The sequence below is a fragment of the Perca fluviatilis genome, chromosome 16 (assembly GCF_010015445.1).
Source record: "Perca fluviatilis chromosome 16, GENO_Pfluv_1.0, whole genome shotgun sequence".
NCBI classification, from domain to species: Eukaryota; Metazoa; Chordata; class Actinopteri; order Perciformes; family Percidae; genus Perca; species Perca fluviatilis.
Window position 1 is genome coordinate 3,805,798 of NC_053127.1, and position 15,456 is coordinate 3,821,253.

The 15,456-nt window shown below is 40.2% G+C and overlaps 1 protein-coding gene and 1 long non-coding RNA gene across 3 annotated transcripts in view; both read left to right on the forward strand.

The window, feature by feature from the left end:
* Positions 1-15,456, forward strand: part of LOC120543671 — a 620,163-nt gene that overhangs the window by 318,051 nt on the left and 286,656 nt on the right. The window lies entirely within an intron of this gene.
* Positions 12,055-13,188, forward strand: LOC120543689. The gene is made up of 3 exons (XR_005636385.1): positions 12,055-12,332; positions 12,488-12,519; positions 12,656-13,188. It is a non-coding gene; the product is annotated as an uncharacterized LOC120543689 (long non-coding RNA).

Consider the following 15,456-nt stretch of genomic DNA (forward strand, 5'->3'; position numbering starts at 1 on the left):
AGTTCTGCTATTGTTTATATTTTAAAATTCTCCCGGGGAAAAAAAAACCATGTCTTTCTCTTAAACAGAGGTTCTTCCTCGCCATGTTTGAATAGCGTCTTGTAACGGCACTACACATGTGCGAGTGGGCGTGTAAATGTAACCTTTCAGTTACTCGTTTGACCTCCTGACCCCCAAAGAAAAGTGCCGTGTTATTGATGAGCTCTGACAAACAAAATCAACAAAAACCCATCTCTGGCTTCTGACGTCATATATTTTTTTCATTCAAAGATTTGGTTTTATTATACAAGTACATAAGAACAGCCGTTAGCTTAGCGTAAAGTGTGACAGTAGCATCTGTTCATCTGTCGATATGTGAATAAAGACGATTATCTTAATATTAAAGACGAGCGGTGATGTCGTGCAAACGAGTTTCGATGTGCACAGACTTTTGTTTTGGAGACGACTCGGAGGAAAGCTACAACATGCTAAGTGTTAAATGCTTACTGGTCTATTTTTGTAGATTTCTTGTTTCTCGGTTTGAATGTAAATCGGACGCGTTTCTTTTCTTTTTTAGCACTTCATTACAGTTTGGTTGTCAGATTTTCTCTAAAAGTGAAGAGTTTCCTTCCAAAAACGAGCTGCCAACCAGAGATTTATCTGCATGTAATTATATAAATATTGTATATTTTTGGAAAATCCAACCGGGAGTATCAGGTCATTTTTATTCTCCACCTTTAATTAATACATTGGATGCAAAGTGTTTTAGAATGAAACTCTTCACTTATCTTTGAATTGGTCTTTTCTTTTTCTTTTTTTTTTTTGTAGATTAAATGTCAGTTTTCCAAGGATATTTTTCTTTTTTTGCAGTTTCTCAACAAACGGGATGCTCTGTATGATGTCTGTTTGTTCTCCTGTTAAACAAACTCTGTTTGTGTAGTTTATATGGATGGATACTGCTTTGTGTGTGGGTGTGTTTGTGTGTGTGCGCGTGCATGTTTCCTGATGATTTTGTTGATAATATTTTTTAATAAAGTCAAGTAGAAATAAACTGTTTTTTCATGTTATTTGCCTGGGAAAACCCTGGTGAACTTCTGGCAAATTTGAGATTTGCGCTGCAAGTCCGTCCGGCCAAGAGCCCATTCAAGCCCATTTCCAATGTTTCCAAATCGAGGCACCAATCACAACCGTTGAGGCGGGCTTTTCACCAATCACAACCCTTGAGGCGGGCGTTACACCAATCACAACCCTTGAGGTGGGCGTTACACCAATCACAACCGTTGAGGACTTTACACCAATCACAACCGTTGAGGAGGGCTCTACACCAATCACAACCGTTGAGGTGGACTTTACACCAATCACAAATCGGCGCTAGAGGGCTTTACACCAATCGCAACCGTTGAGGAGGGCTTCTACACCAATCACAACCGTTGCGGAGGGCTTTAACCAATCGCAACCGTTGAGGAGGGCTTTACACCAATCACAACCGTTGAGGAGGGCTTTACACCAATCACAACCGTTGAGGAGGGCTCTACACCAATCGCAACCGTTGAGGAGGGCTTTACACCAATCGCAACCGTTGAGGAGGGCTCTACACCAATCACAACCGTTGAGGAGGGCTCTACACCAATCACAACCGTTGAGGAGGGCTTTACACCAATCGCAACCGTTGAGGAGGGCTCTACACCAATCACAACCGTTGAGGAGGGCTTTACACCAATCATAACCGTTGAGGAGGGCTTTACACCAATCACAACCGTTGAGGAGGGCTTTACACCAATCACAACCGTTGAGGAGGGCTCTACACCAATCGCAACCGTTGAGGCGGCTTTACACGATGAAGATAGCGCAGCGATGGCGAGCAGCTTCTTGTTTACATTCAACATGACGGCCACCGAAGCGCAGCAGCCTGTTGATGCCGTTGTCGCTGCTAAGTAACCCGGATCGTTGGTCTGATTAGTTGAAGGACTATCCAATTGCGCCCAGAGGCATTTGAGCGTCGTCCGTTGGGGACGCCCCTTAGGAAATGGGCTGTGGATGAAGGTTGCCCAGACCCACTCTGTTACAACTGAGAAGGATCTGGTATCAACCAAGCTAGCTAATTTTTGGATCTTTGGATACTTTTTTTTTTCTATCTACAATATGGGGCTTCACAATATGAGGAAAATATGCGTTAATGTTGTTGAATATCGCCATAACGATATCTGCAATAAATAAACTGATATTAAAGGGGTGATAGAATGCAAAACCGATTTTACCCGGTCATAGTTGAATATTGACAGTTCGGTGGGTAAATAGGACATACATAGAAGCTCAAAATCCCACTGACACCCCTTTACTATGAAAATCTCATATTTTGAAACTGCCGCTGAAAACGGGCGAATCCCAACAAAGCTGAGTTGCTTACGCAAGCATCTCAAAATCCGGAACCTTAAGAGAACGGTCACGCCCCAACATTTACATAGGCTACACAACTGACCTGAGATCAGGTAGTCTTCTGAATCTAGCTAGGTCACGCAGATCTCTGCTATTCCATTACAAAATTCACTTCTGAAACTTTTTTATGCGAGAAATCAACCATATAAAGCTCAAATATGGGCCGCTTTACGAAAATGGATGGCTAATTGCAAATTTTCTCCGACTGTGTGTCGGAGTTTAGTGCCGGTGTTGGTGCTGCCTGGGTTGCTACATCACCGCGGCCCGCAAAGTGTGTCAGTGAGCTTGTTACGCCCGCAATCTTTTACCGCAGCCCGCAGGTTCCAGTTAATCTTATAATGGGTATGTGTGTTGAGTTATTTAATCAAACAATCGGGGAAATAAACGCCTCTTGTCCGCGAGTCTCATTGATAGAGCGGCGGTGAGATGGAGTCCATCAATGAGAGCTAGCTAGCCTCCTCCTAACTCTGACATTCACAAAAATACATTCAATTGAAATCCGAAATCGGACAAGTGTTAGCTAAGCTTTGTAAGACCTTGAGGAACCTGTAATATTCATGCCGTGACTAAATTCAAACTGTAAATATAATTTAGTTATGGCGACAGTGTAGCTAGCTAGCTGCGGTATTTCCCCATTGTAATGAATGGGACATATAGCAAGCAGCTGCTCGTCCTACAAAGACGCCTCGCGTTCATAAAAATGCCTTAAAATCAAATCGGACACAACGGTTAGCTTTATAAGACATTGGGGAATGATGTTATATAAGTGGCGTGACTAAATTCAAACCGTAAATGTATTATTTATAAATATAGTTATACCGGCAGCTGGCCGCGGAGCCCCGTAGTGCAGTATCCACAAACGGTGACTTTGCGCTGGGTATGGAGCCTAGCAGGCTGCCGCTTTCTCGTCAGACTGTGTGGAGCTCCTAAAGTTCGACACGCTCAGCCAATCACCGCGCAGCTCATCTAAATATTCATGACCATACCATATTTGGAAGAAAAGCTCTTGTTACAAATAGGGCCAAAACACAGGGATGCATAAGGGCCAATAAAATATCAACCAGGCCATTTTCAGCCCAACCAATGTTACATACCCCATTAGGAGACCATAAGGAACAGTGTGAAATGCCCTATATAATCATTCTATCACCCCTTTAAAGTGTTCTCAGTTTCTGCTGCTTTCAGTATTCTGCTAAAATACAACAAACTGTTGAGTTTAAAACAAATGAAGGGAAATCCTCTCCAACTTTCTTTTATTGAACATTGAATTGGATATAAAAGGCAGCACTAAAAACAGTTACATTTAAAAAAAATTCAGTTTTTTTTGTGATATGTCGCCGCCTTTAATTGTGTTCATTGCGCCAGTTGATAGCACAATAAAAAACATTGTGCAGCCCTACTACAAGACTCTAGTCCACAAGCTCAACAACAAGTAACAACTTTCTGAAGCACTGAACCATTTTAAAGTAATTGTGCTGGGCGCCCGGGTGGCTCGGTTTGTGGAGCGTGCGCCCATGTATAGATGTTTACTCCCCGACACAGTGGGCCGCGGGTTCAACTCCAACCTGCAGCCCTTTGTTAAAATAATCTTAAAAGTATTTGTGCCGAACATGGTTCATTGTGTTGAAAACATGCAAATGGTGACATCTGCTGGGCAACGGAAAGATTACAACTAAAATGGAACTGAATCAAAAAGCTCTTGCTGCTTTTAGTGATGATATTTAGTTTGTATCGTTTCATAAACAATGGGACCTTTTGAGGAACTAAATTTAAAGCCTGGGGTTCTAGGAACTATCGGGTCAGTTTGCAGGACTGACCATCGCTATGTGGCTGAAACAAAACTTTTTGTTCACGATTTAGTTCCTTTGAATCCATAGTTCCTGCAACTTTGTAGTAAAAATTTAAGCCTAAATCTGCAGCTGCCCAATGCTCCCAAATATAAATGCAATTAAGATAAGATCAGCCTTTATTGTCTCCTATAGGAGAAATTAATCTTGGGCATTTGAGAGAACTGAAATGGCGACACATCGCACATAACACACAATAACATACAGTTAACAAACATTAGAGCCCGACCGATAAAGGATTTTTAAGACCGATATCGATGCAAATATTTGGTGAGTTAAAAATCCGATATATCGGCCGATATATATTATTTAAAAATCCAGAAATGCGTAACAAAACAGATTTCCCTAACATTGGTTATTTATGAGTCCTCACTAAAATGTTTGTAATGTTTTATTCTCACAACAGAACATCAAAATATATATTAAAGTTCTAATAAATAAAATGTATAAAAATACAAACTTAAGATTAGGGCTTCTCAATTATGGAAAAAATAATCACGATTATTTAACACGATACTCATTAACATTTGGATATAATGGATAGTGTCCAGGATATAATCTGTTAGTGTCCTTTATCTCACAGAAAGAGTCTTTGGATCAGAATAACATCTGTTTTACTACTGTTACAGATATCACACAACGTTGTACAGCTAATGAACAGCTCCACCGACCTAACATAATCTCACATCACATGTTCACTCACTATGACCACTACTACTGGCATTACGAAACATTGTGCCAAAATATAAACAATAATGTCGTCGTCAGTGGGCTTATTTGCTAGCTAACCTCAGGAAAAATCCAGCACATAGACGGTACCTTAGAGTAATGTTACATGAAACGGCTTCCATCCCTGACTGGCTTTGGGAGGGGCGGATGTGTGCGTGTGGATGTGCGCATGCGCGTGTCATTCAGAACACAAAACAAAATAAGAGTGTTCTTGCAAAACAGAACATGGAAAAATAATCGTTTTTTTCTCGATTATACTATTTTGGTGACCGTTGGGAGCCAAAATTGAAATTCAATTAATTGCACAGCCCTACGTAAGATATGAAACTTAAAGTCTTTAGAACAAATACAAGAACAAAAAAAATCTGTGTTCATAACATGGTTGAAGGGGCTTAGATAGTTTGGAAAATGCCTAATATCGGCTGATAATATTGGCCCGCCATATATCGGTCTGGCTCTAACTACATAGAACGTAATCATACATTATCTCATCTGATGCTTCTATGTACATCTACTAAACCTCACACAATCCCTACCTTTCCTCACAGAACAGAAGCGAAACCACAACCCATCCTCCCCCTCGTACAAACTCTGTTGAAGGACAAGCTTCGATTGAAAAAGGCCGCGACACTCGGGAGTGGGTTAACCGCCATAAGGGGCTCTTTTATTAATAGAAAAAGAAAAGACACTCAATGGTCGTGCAGCACCGGGAGTATCCCACCGCTGACAAAGACCACACAAACCAACAATTACACTAAAAGCACCACCCTAACTTAACACATAGGTGGGGTCTCTGCACAGCAACCACAGTACAGTAAGTAAAAAGCATACACTTTCTACGGATATGCATCTTTTTTTATATATATTTTTGGCTTTATCACCTTTATTAGTGCAACTGAAGATTGACAGGAAAGCGGGGAGAAAGAGAGGGGATGGCATGCAGAAAAGGGCTGCGGGGTAACGATTACAGCCTTTGCATATAGGGGCGCATGCTCTACCAAGTGCCCCTTTTTCACATTGTTTTAATGTCTGTGATTTTATTTCCTTGTAATGTTGCTTCTGCTCTGAGTGGCATTAGATAGCGGAGTCTCCTTTCAAAATCATCCTCCACTTTGAGGCCAAATGTGTTTGCCAGAAGACGAGTTGTCACATAAACCGTCTGCCTCCGGTCGTTGAACTCCACCTCAAGGTGAGTGTTTGTCTTATTGGTCATTTTGATTTCCATTATTTGAATCCTTACAGTCTGGACAGCAGCACTAGGAGCCTGAATAAAAGACAGATTGACATTCATAGTGAAGGTTCAGGTTATCATAGAAGGTTTATGTCTATGGTTTTACTTTTATGGATATTAAATTAAAATGTTTTTGCGTTGGTTAATTGGTATGTAGTTTCTTTGCTTTCATGGATGAATTAATTGAACTTTGAATTGTCTCTTTCTACTAATAAACTAAACAGACCACTGATTTGAGAGGAAAATCAAACATTTTAGACAGCTGTTAGTTGTCTCTGCTGCTACCTTGGAGGTTTTGGATGATAAGGCTGTTATCAACGACACATCTTGCTTCTCTGTCTTCTTTTTGGGCTTCACGGCTTCAACAGGATCCATCTGAACAAACATAACCATCATGAAGGTAGGGTTGTTGTTGTTTTGGTCCCTTTCACACCCTCAAAAACAGAGGGGTTTTGTATTAGAAAATTGACACCTCAGGTGAAACGGATGCAGCTACCATGAAGGTTTTGGAGATTTCAGATGGTTTCAGGGATGAATTTTGCTTCTCTGTTTTCTTTTTGGGCTTCACGGTTCCACCAGGATTCATCTGAACAAATCACACGGATAAAACACTATTAGAAAGAATTAATCTTAAGTCATTTTTACAAGTTAAATAACAGATAATGTTCTGTTGATTGTCTACTCAACATATTGTCGAAAGGACGGGACGTAGGTATGTCGTTTAGAGTTCTTTAGTGCGTTGAGTTACAGTATCAAATCATAACGAGAGTTAACTCGAGACACTTGGCAGATAGAGTAGGTCTAGACCACACTATAATTTACAAAGACCCAACAATTCCAGTAGTTCCCATAAGTGCAAACATTTAGTGTGACAGTGGTGAGTAAAACTTCCTTTCAGGGAGAAACCTCGGACAGATCCAGGCTCTTGGTGGGCGGTTGTCTGCCGGTGTGGTTCAGACTTTTAGGTGTGAAAAGGCACTTTAGACTGCATTGGTTTTAGCTCGGTGTACTTTGTGTAAACTGGCCAACATGGCATCATGACTTTGCGGAAATATACATGCCCACTTTCTTAAGCCAAGTGGCGTGTTATCTGCACGAATTTTGAGCGATCTGTGTGTATGTCTACGCTGTATACAGCAGACATAAATATACACGCCACTTGGTGTGTTATCGCAAGAAGAAACGCGGGTTGGGTTTAGGAATAGAAGAACTGGTTGGGTTTAGGAAAAGAAGAACTGGTTGGGTTTAGGAAAAGAAGAACTGGTTGGGTTTAGGAAAAGAAGAACTGGTTGGGTTTAGGAAAAGAAGAACTGGTTGGGTTTAGGAAAAGAAGAACTGGTTGGGTTTAGGAAAAGAAGAACTGGTTGGGTTTAGGAAAAGAAGAACTGGTTGGGTTTAGGAAAAGAAGAACTGGTTGGGTTTAGGAAAAGAAGAACTGGTTGGGTTTAGGAAAAGAAGAACTGGTTGGGTTTAGGAAAAGAAGAACTGGTTGGGTTTAGGAATAGAAGAACTGGTTGGGTTTAGGAATAGAAGAACTGGTTGGGTTTAGGAAAAGAACTGGTTGGGTTTAGGAAAAGAACTGGTTGGGTTTAGGAAAAGAAGAACTGGTTGGGTTTAGGAAAAGAAGAACTGGTTGGGTTTAGGAAAAGAAGAAAGCGGGTTAGGGGTTAGGTAATGTAAGTCAATGGAGGCCAAACAGCATTGATAAACTCGCTAAAAACAATTTTGCGTCTTCATAATGCGCCAATAATGGCATACGAATTGGCGTGTTATACATACGTCACTTCATGAGATCAGTCTGAACTGGCAGCTGATCTAAATGAAGTGAAAGGTATTTCCAAACAGGATTCTCCTGATGAGTCTTATGACAAAACATGCGGAAAGTGTACTGTGATCAACAACGTATATACTCTGGAGACAATTGGTTATGTTCGAAAGCTCCTGTAAGATACAGTAAGTTGTTTTGGGACCTTCAGGTAAGTTGTCGCTCTTTTATAAAAAAAAAACTATTTCCAGTGCCAAGAATACTTTTAAAGCGCAAATATGTAATTACAATGAGTTTTATTAAGTCGAATTAGTCTATATTAAATGATTAGTAATTTCTTTCACATTAATTGATGCTGAAGCTGATGCTTGAAGTTTCTGGGATGAATCTTGCTTCTCTGTCTTCTTTTTGGGCTTCACAGCTTCAGGATCCATCTGAACAAAACACACGATTAAAACACTTTTAGAATTTAGAATTTTTAATAACCGATAAGTCTGATCTGTTGATTGTCTACACAGCGTATTGTACCATCACTGTAACGCTTGCTGTTTTATCACCAATCTGCTTATTTCAAAATGCATCTCACCTTCCCTTTTTTCTCATTTGTGCACTGAGCAGAACTCTGCACAACTTTCCCAGCTTGCGCTTTTATGCCAAGTTGACTGATGGTTTTCTTCTGATAAAGAAGGAGAGGGTTAAAAAATTAAAAATACACATATATAACTTACATATTTATACTGTAATAAACATGTCTGGATACATCTGTTCACATCAGGGTGTAGTGTAATTATTAACTTTTATCTTTCTCACCTGCTCAGGTTGGCAGCTCTTCAGTTGATCTTAAAAAGAAGAAACAAACATCAGCATTGTTGCACACTGTCGATGGTTTTAAGGTAAAAGTTTTTTTTATGCTTTGAATATCAACAGACTGATCTCGTGAAGTGGCGTATGTATAACACGGCAATCTGTATACCATTATTGGCGTGTTATCAAGATGCATACTTGATTTTTAGCGTGTTTATGAACGCCGCGGTTGCCCCATTGACTTACATTACCTTACGCATTGCCTGTGAATTGGCCCGTAGCGAGTAGTATGAAAGGGCGAAAATCCACGTAGGGAGGTTGGTCGGGGTGGGGGATGGGTCAAACACAGGACTTTAACCCAGGAGATTGGGGATTGTATCCCGCGCCACGTTTCCTTTGTGTCCCGCGTGTACGTTTCCTAAACTCATCAGTCGCTTCCACTCGCGATAAAAATGTATGTTTACGCCCCGTATATAACGTAGACATACACGCGGATAGCTCAAAATGCGCATACAGATAACACGGCAATTGGCTTTAGAAAGTGGCGTGTATGTTTACTCGAAGTCATGATGTCACGTTGGTATCAATGATCTTGAACATGATTTGCTTGGTGTAATTTGGTTACTATTCATTATGAAGCTCATCAGTTTAACAGAACTTTATCAGAGATACATCTGCCTATCTATCAAAGTGATTCTTTATGTTCGTCACCCAGTCATAATGTTTGATTTCCTTTAGTTGACCTACCAGCTGCAGGTTTTGGCTTTTTCGCCACTGATCCAAAGTCAATTGAAAGTTTTCTCGCCATCTCTGAAAAAGACATTCAAAAGGTAAACGAACACACAAATTGAAAATTATTCTCTTATTTAGTATTTTCAGAAATAAGTGTACAGTGTACTTCTGTGTGTTGCCATTTTTTTTTAAATCTGGTCAGAGTAAATAAAATAAAAAATTTCGACCACTACTGACAGTAGCGGTCAGTACAGACAGTAGTGGGTATTTAAAAATATCGGGGTTGTGCAGGATGTCTCGTGTCGCGCTAATGATGAATATTTTAGAGAACTTCACCTTCTATTGTCGGCTCAGCTTGCATGGAACCTCGACCGAGGTGGTACCAAAAAAGTAGCAGCTGTATATCGATTACATAATCTTATCAACTTACCTTTTTTTCCTTGGCGTTGTTTCTTCAGTTTCTCCACAAAGGGGCGCAGCGGCTCCTGGACTGCAGCGTCTTGCCTTGGTATATTCTTCATTATTTTATCTATTTCAGAGATAGACCCTTCTGTCCCGTAGTACTGAACGATTAAATCAGGGATATATTCTCTGGCCTTGCCAGTCTTCACTCCTTGAGGGATTTTGACCAGATTGAACAGCATCTTCCTGAATTCTGCTTCAGTCAGCTCCTCCAGGATGGAGTTCAGGGCTGTTTTCCACTTCGCCTCTAAAAGCTTCAATGCCATCTGCAACACACAGAGTCAAATGAACAACAACAAAAAATTTTGCAAATTAAAAAGTTTGTACATTAAAAACAGAAGCCTAGCAAAGAGGAAACCCTCAAACATCAATAACTGCTTTACTAAATCCAAATAAAATATCATTTAAGTTCTCATTACTGCTTTTCCAGTCTGTCCTTTTGAAAGATGAAGAAAAAAACTGCATTATTCTAACATCCCTTTGCCAAAAATCAACCCACATTCATATCGGATTGTACAAGAACAACCTTTAAACACGACAGAGGCACCTTGTTTAATTCCTATCCACATTCACACTCCAAATGTGACTGATTTATAAAATGATTCTGTATCAGAAATGTGGGTTTCTTTCAAACAAATTTTAGAACAAAATAACGTGGACAGTTTTTATACGACGCTCTACACAAGTTAAATAAATTATCAGTTCACTACTTGAATTGAATTTGGGTGTTTTATTCAATGTAATAGCATGTAAAGATGATAAAATGATAATAGAACGTTGAAAAACATTAAAAAAAATGACAAAAAACTTGGAAAAAAGTGACAAAAACATGGGAAAAGATTTACAAAAAACAACAAAATATTGACAAACTTACAAAAAAGTGACAAAAGTGTCGAAAAAGACGACCAAAACGTTAGAATATTTTTTACATTTTGTCCGAGATAAACAAAAAGTTGCTTGTTGGTCGATGGGGAAGACAACAAAAGGGTTAACACTTTACGAAAGGAGACGTTTTTATTATAGCCTAAAGCATCTATAAGTAAAGCCCGTTTAATTTTCAAATCTCCATATTTTTTCTTTTATCGACTATCTACAATTTACTGTCAGTTGTACACAAAGCAGAACAGTACGAACATAAACAGTGAGCCATGTGCTTATGTGTGATTATTATCAGCCTCTTTACTGGACAGATGACTAGCTTTTGTGATTCATATCAGTCACCATTAAAATCAGAAACAAAAACAGACAGAACATGTTGCTAATCTCCTCAGACCTTTGTCCATTGTTCGAACCACAAGTTTAGATATAGAGAGAGATTACATTTTTCAAGAGAAATTAGCAACAAAGTCAATAAATAAACACTCACTTTGTTGCTTTCTTCAACCACCGACTGTTTTCTTCTTTGAATTCAAAAAGAGGAAGTAAAATGGGCTCTCAGTGGCGCGAAAAACACGTTGTCTGAACTGGTTTGTGGCAGAAACCAACTTAAATCATGTTTTTTTGCTGGCTCTCCACCCAGTTTCAAACTCCCAGTTCCCCCCACCAGTGACAGTGGTTTAGCCCACAAATAAAGCCGTACTTTCACTTCCATGAAAACAGTACTTTCACTTCCATGGTATGTTTTCTTGTGGTGTCAGTTGTTAAGCTTAATGAGCTTTCCAATACGACACACCTATACCTCTCACTTTTAACTGCTTTTATTTTTTATTTTCCGCAAAACAACCAAAAATATTTGTGTGTACATAAAAAGATTGAACAACTAAGACATAAACTGAACAAGTTTCACAGACGTGGAGGAATCAATTAAATGTTAATTTTCATTCCACAAAATAAATTTGATATAGAACTGACGACGGATGTTTTGTAGAAGGGAAGATAAAGATTCTCAGCCTGTCTAGTTGGATAATTATGGAAATGTGAATTATTAGCAAAATAATATATAAAACTATAAGGTAAATCTTTTTTTATATTTTGTTTTAAACACAAATATATACAGGTTTGTAGAATGTTAATGTTGAAAAAACTCTAACTTCAACTTAAAATGAGTGGTGCACTTGGTGTAACAGCTTTGGAGAAGGTTGATAATCTAATCAGTGGTCATAGCATTATTAGTTTATTAAAACTCAAACCACGGTCTGGGCTGTAGAGTTACCAGTATGCGCCAGTATGTTTTAAACAGGAAAACCTGCACAACATTCCTCTTTTACATACTTTAAGGACCGGTTATATAAATTATTTTATATCCTTGTATTTCTGCATCTGCTGAATCTTTCTTCAACATCTCCCCCCTGTTTAAAGTCAGCCGCTTTTGCCAGAAATGGAGAATCCACAACAAACGTGTGTCTAGGTGAGTTTCCTTCATCAAATTCTATGTCATGTCATTTAGATGATGCTTTTCTCCAAAGCAACTTACAATTGCTATATATGTCAGAGGTCGCACGCCTCTAGAGCAACTAGGGATTAAGTGTTTTGCTCAGGGACTCATTGGTTGATGTATTGCAGTGGGAATTGAACCCAGGTCTCCAACACCAAAGGTGAGTGCGCGAAAGCTGCATGCTGCCTGTTACCTGCTCCAGCTTTTGAGTTCGCTTTTTAACTTTTTTTTAACTTTTATTTTAACTTTGATTCTCTTTTGTTTCGTCCTTGTTTTATCACTTTAACTCTGTGAAGTCCTGCCCTCTCTAACGAGGTTGCTTTGCAGAGTTTTGGTGCTTTTTTAGTTTTGTTTTGATCAATGCCGCTTTCACCGGGACATGCTGCCTTTGTTTACTCCGGAGTACAGCTGATCGCTCTAATGCCGGCCGGCATTGTGGCCAGACCAGCTAATATACCACCCGAACTCTGGAGAAAAACACACCAGGGAAGGCAGAGGAGGGAAGCAACGTCGGGGGGAATAGAGGAGGGTCGAGACGGGACGGGCGTATGGAGAGGAGAAGATTTAAGCCCGGTCTCCCCTCTGTTATGGGAAATGTACGGTCCCTTAGCAACAAAATGGACGAGCTAACGGCGCTAACGCGGAGCCACCCGGAGTACTGTGAGTGCAGTCTGATGTGTTTCACGGAGACTTGGCTGCACAGTGACATTACGGACCAGAACGTCTCCGTGGATGGCTTCCACACTGTCCGGGCGGACCGGGATTGCACTGAGAGCAGTAAGCGGAAAGCCGGGGGGCTTGCTGTTCTAGTAAACAGCAGATGGTGTTATCCCGGTCATATTACGAATTAAAGAACAGCTCTGTAGCCCGGGTGTTGTTGAACTGCTGGCCGTTGGACTCCGTCCATACCATGTGCCTAGAGAGATCCCACATGTCATCATTGTTGTCGTGTACATCCCTCCCTCTGCAAACCCAACATCTGCCTGTAGCATCATTCACACCACCATCTCCAAACTACAGACTCAACACCCCGGTGCCCTCATCATCATGTCGGGAGACTTTAACCACGTCACCATGGATAGAGTTCTGCTGACGTTCAAACAATATGTGAGCTGCCCTACCAGAGAAGAGAGGACCCTGGACCTGATGTATGCTAACATTAAGGAAGCATACACCTCCTCTTCTCTCTCCCCTCTTGGCAGGTCAGATCACAACCTGGTTCACCTCAAACCCTGCTATGTGCCTCTGGTGCAAGAGGAAGCCTACAACCACAAGAACAGTGAGGAAGTGGTCGGAAGAGGCTTATGAGGCACTGCAGGGATGCTTTAAAGTGACGGATTGGCCTGCACTCTGTGAGCCCCACGGGGAGGATATTGATGGGCTGCCCAGAGTGCATCACGGACTACATTAATTTCTGTGTGGATAATGTCTTGGATAATGTCTCCCACCCTCTCTTACGACACACTGGCCCAGCAGAGGAGCACCTTCAGCAGGAGACTCCTCACACCAGATGCACCACAGAGCGCCACAGGAAATCTTTCCTGCCTATGGTCATTAAACTTTACACCACCTCCCTCAGAGAGTCACACACCCCTCTCTGTAATCATCTCATCTCAAACATAGACAATCACTTCTCACATTTGCACATTAATGCTGTACATTTCATATTTTATATATTATTACTGTATATTTGTTTTTATATATATGTTTTAAAGTCTTGATAATATATGTTGTTTTTAATTGTTTGTATACCTGGAGTGGTAACGAAAATAATTTCCCCTGGGATTATTAAAGTATTTCTGATTCTGATGTGTCATATCCACCGTGCCATCACCACCACATCCCTATAATCTTAAGGCTCTGACACACCAACCCGACGGCCGACCTTCGGCAGAAAAGGCCAGTCGGACTGGCCTCCCCGAGGTCCAAAAGTGCCTCGAAACACGGAAACGACGAATTTGAGCGACGTTTTGCACGGCGTCTGAAGTTGTAATACATCTCCATAACCACAGGTGGGGTTGGTGTGTCAGGGCCTTTAGTTTTTCACATTCTGGATGCTGTCACTTTAAACCTGCATACATTGACATTAAGAGTCAAGGTTCAGGACATTCTGAAAATACATTTAAAACCATTTAATAAAAGTGTTTAACAGCTCATAAACTAAGAAGTGGGAGAGGGTGTAATGTTTTGTTGTTGTGCCTTATTCCACAGACTCAATAACAAACATAGCTGACTTGTGGCTTTGAGAAAAGTTTATCGAGAAGGAGAGGAGATCACTGCAGGTACCTTTTCAATTCTGGTGAATCCAGTTGAGTTTAATAAAATAACAAATAGTAACTAAACTTTCTGAAGAATGAACCACTTTAAAGTAATTGTGCTGAACATGATTCATTGTTTTGAAAAAGTTTAACACTTGTGTTATCAGAATTATGGGTTTCTTTGAACCAAATTGCCCCAAGATAATAAAACTCAACATCCTCTGATCTTTACTATCTGTCAAAAATAATCCACAATTTCTGTTTGTTTTTTTAGACAAAAAAATAGGTATTATGTCATTTAAATTGTTTATTGACCATGTATTTCAAAAAGCAACCGTCAGGGAATAGGTTAACTGCCATAAGGGGCTCTTTTTAAAAAACAAACAGAAAAAGAAAGGACAGGACAGTGGTACAAGGGTCGTGCAGCCAACCATCCACTGATAGTTACTGGGAGTAACCCATCTCTGAAAAAGACACAAAAATTTGGTTAGGGTAAGGTTCCTTAAAGTCAACGGTCGCAACCCTAACCATTGCCTAATCCTTTTTTTTTTTTTTTTTAAGACCTTTTTAATGTATGTAATTTTTATTTCCATTTAATTTTGCTTCTGCTGTGAGTGGCATTTGATACCGGAGTCCCCTTTCAAAACCATCGTCCACTTTGAGGCCAAATGCTTTGCCAGAAGTTGAGTTTTCACAAAAAACGTCTGCATCTTTTCGTTGAACTCTACTACCAGCTTTTTGTTCTTTTTCTTCTTTTGACGCGTTTTAATTCCCATTATTTGAATCCTCACAGTCTGGACAGCAGCACGTTGAACCTGAAAAAGACAGATTGACATTCC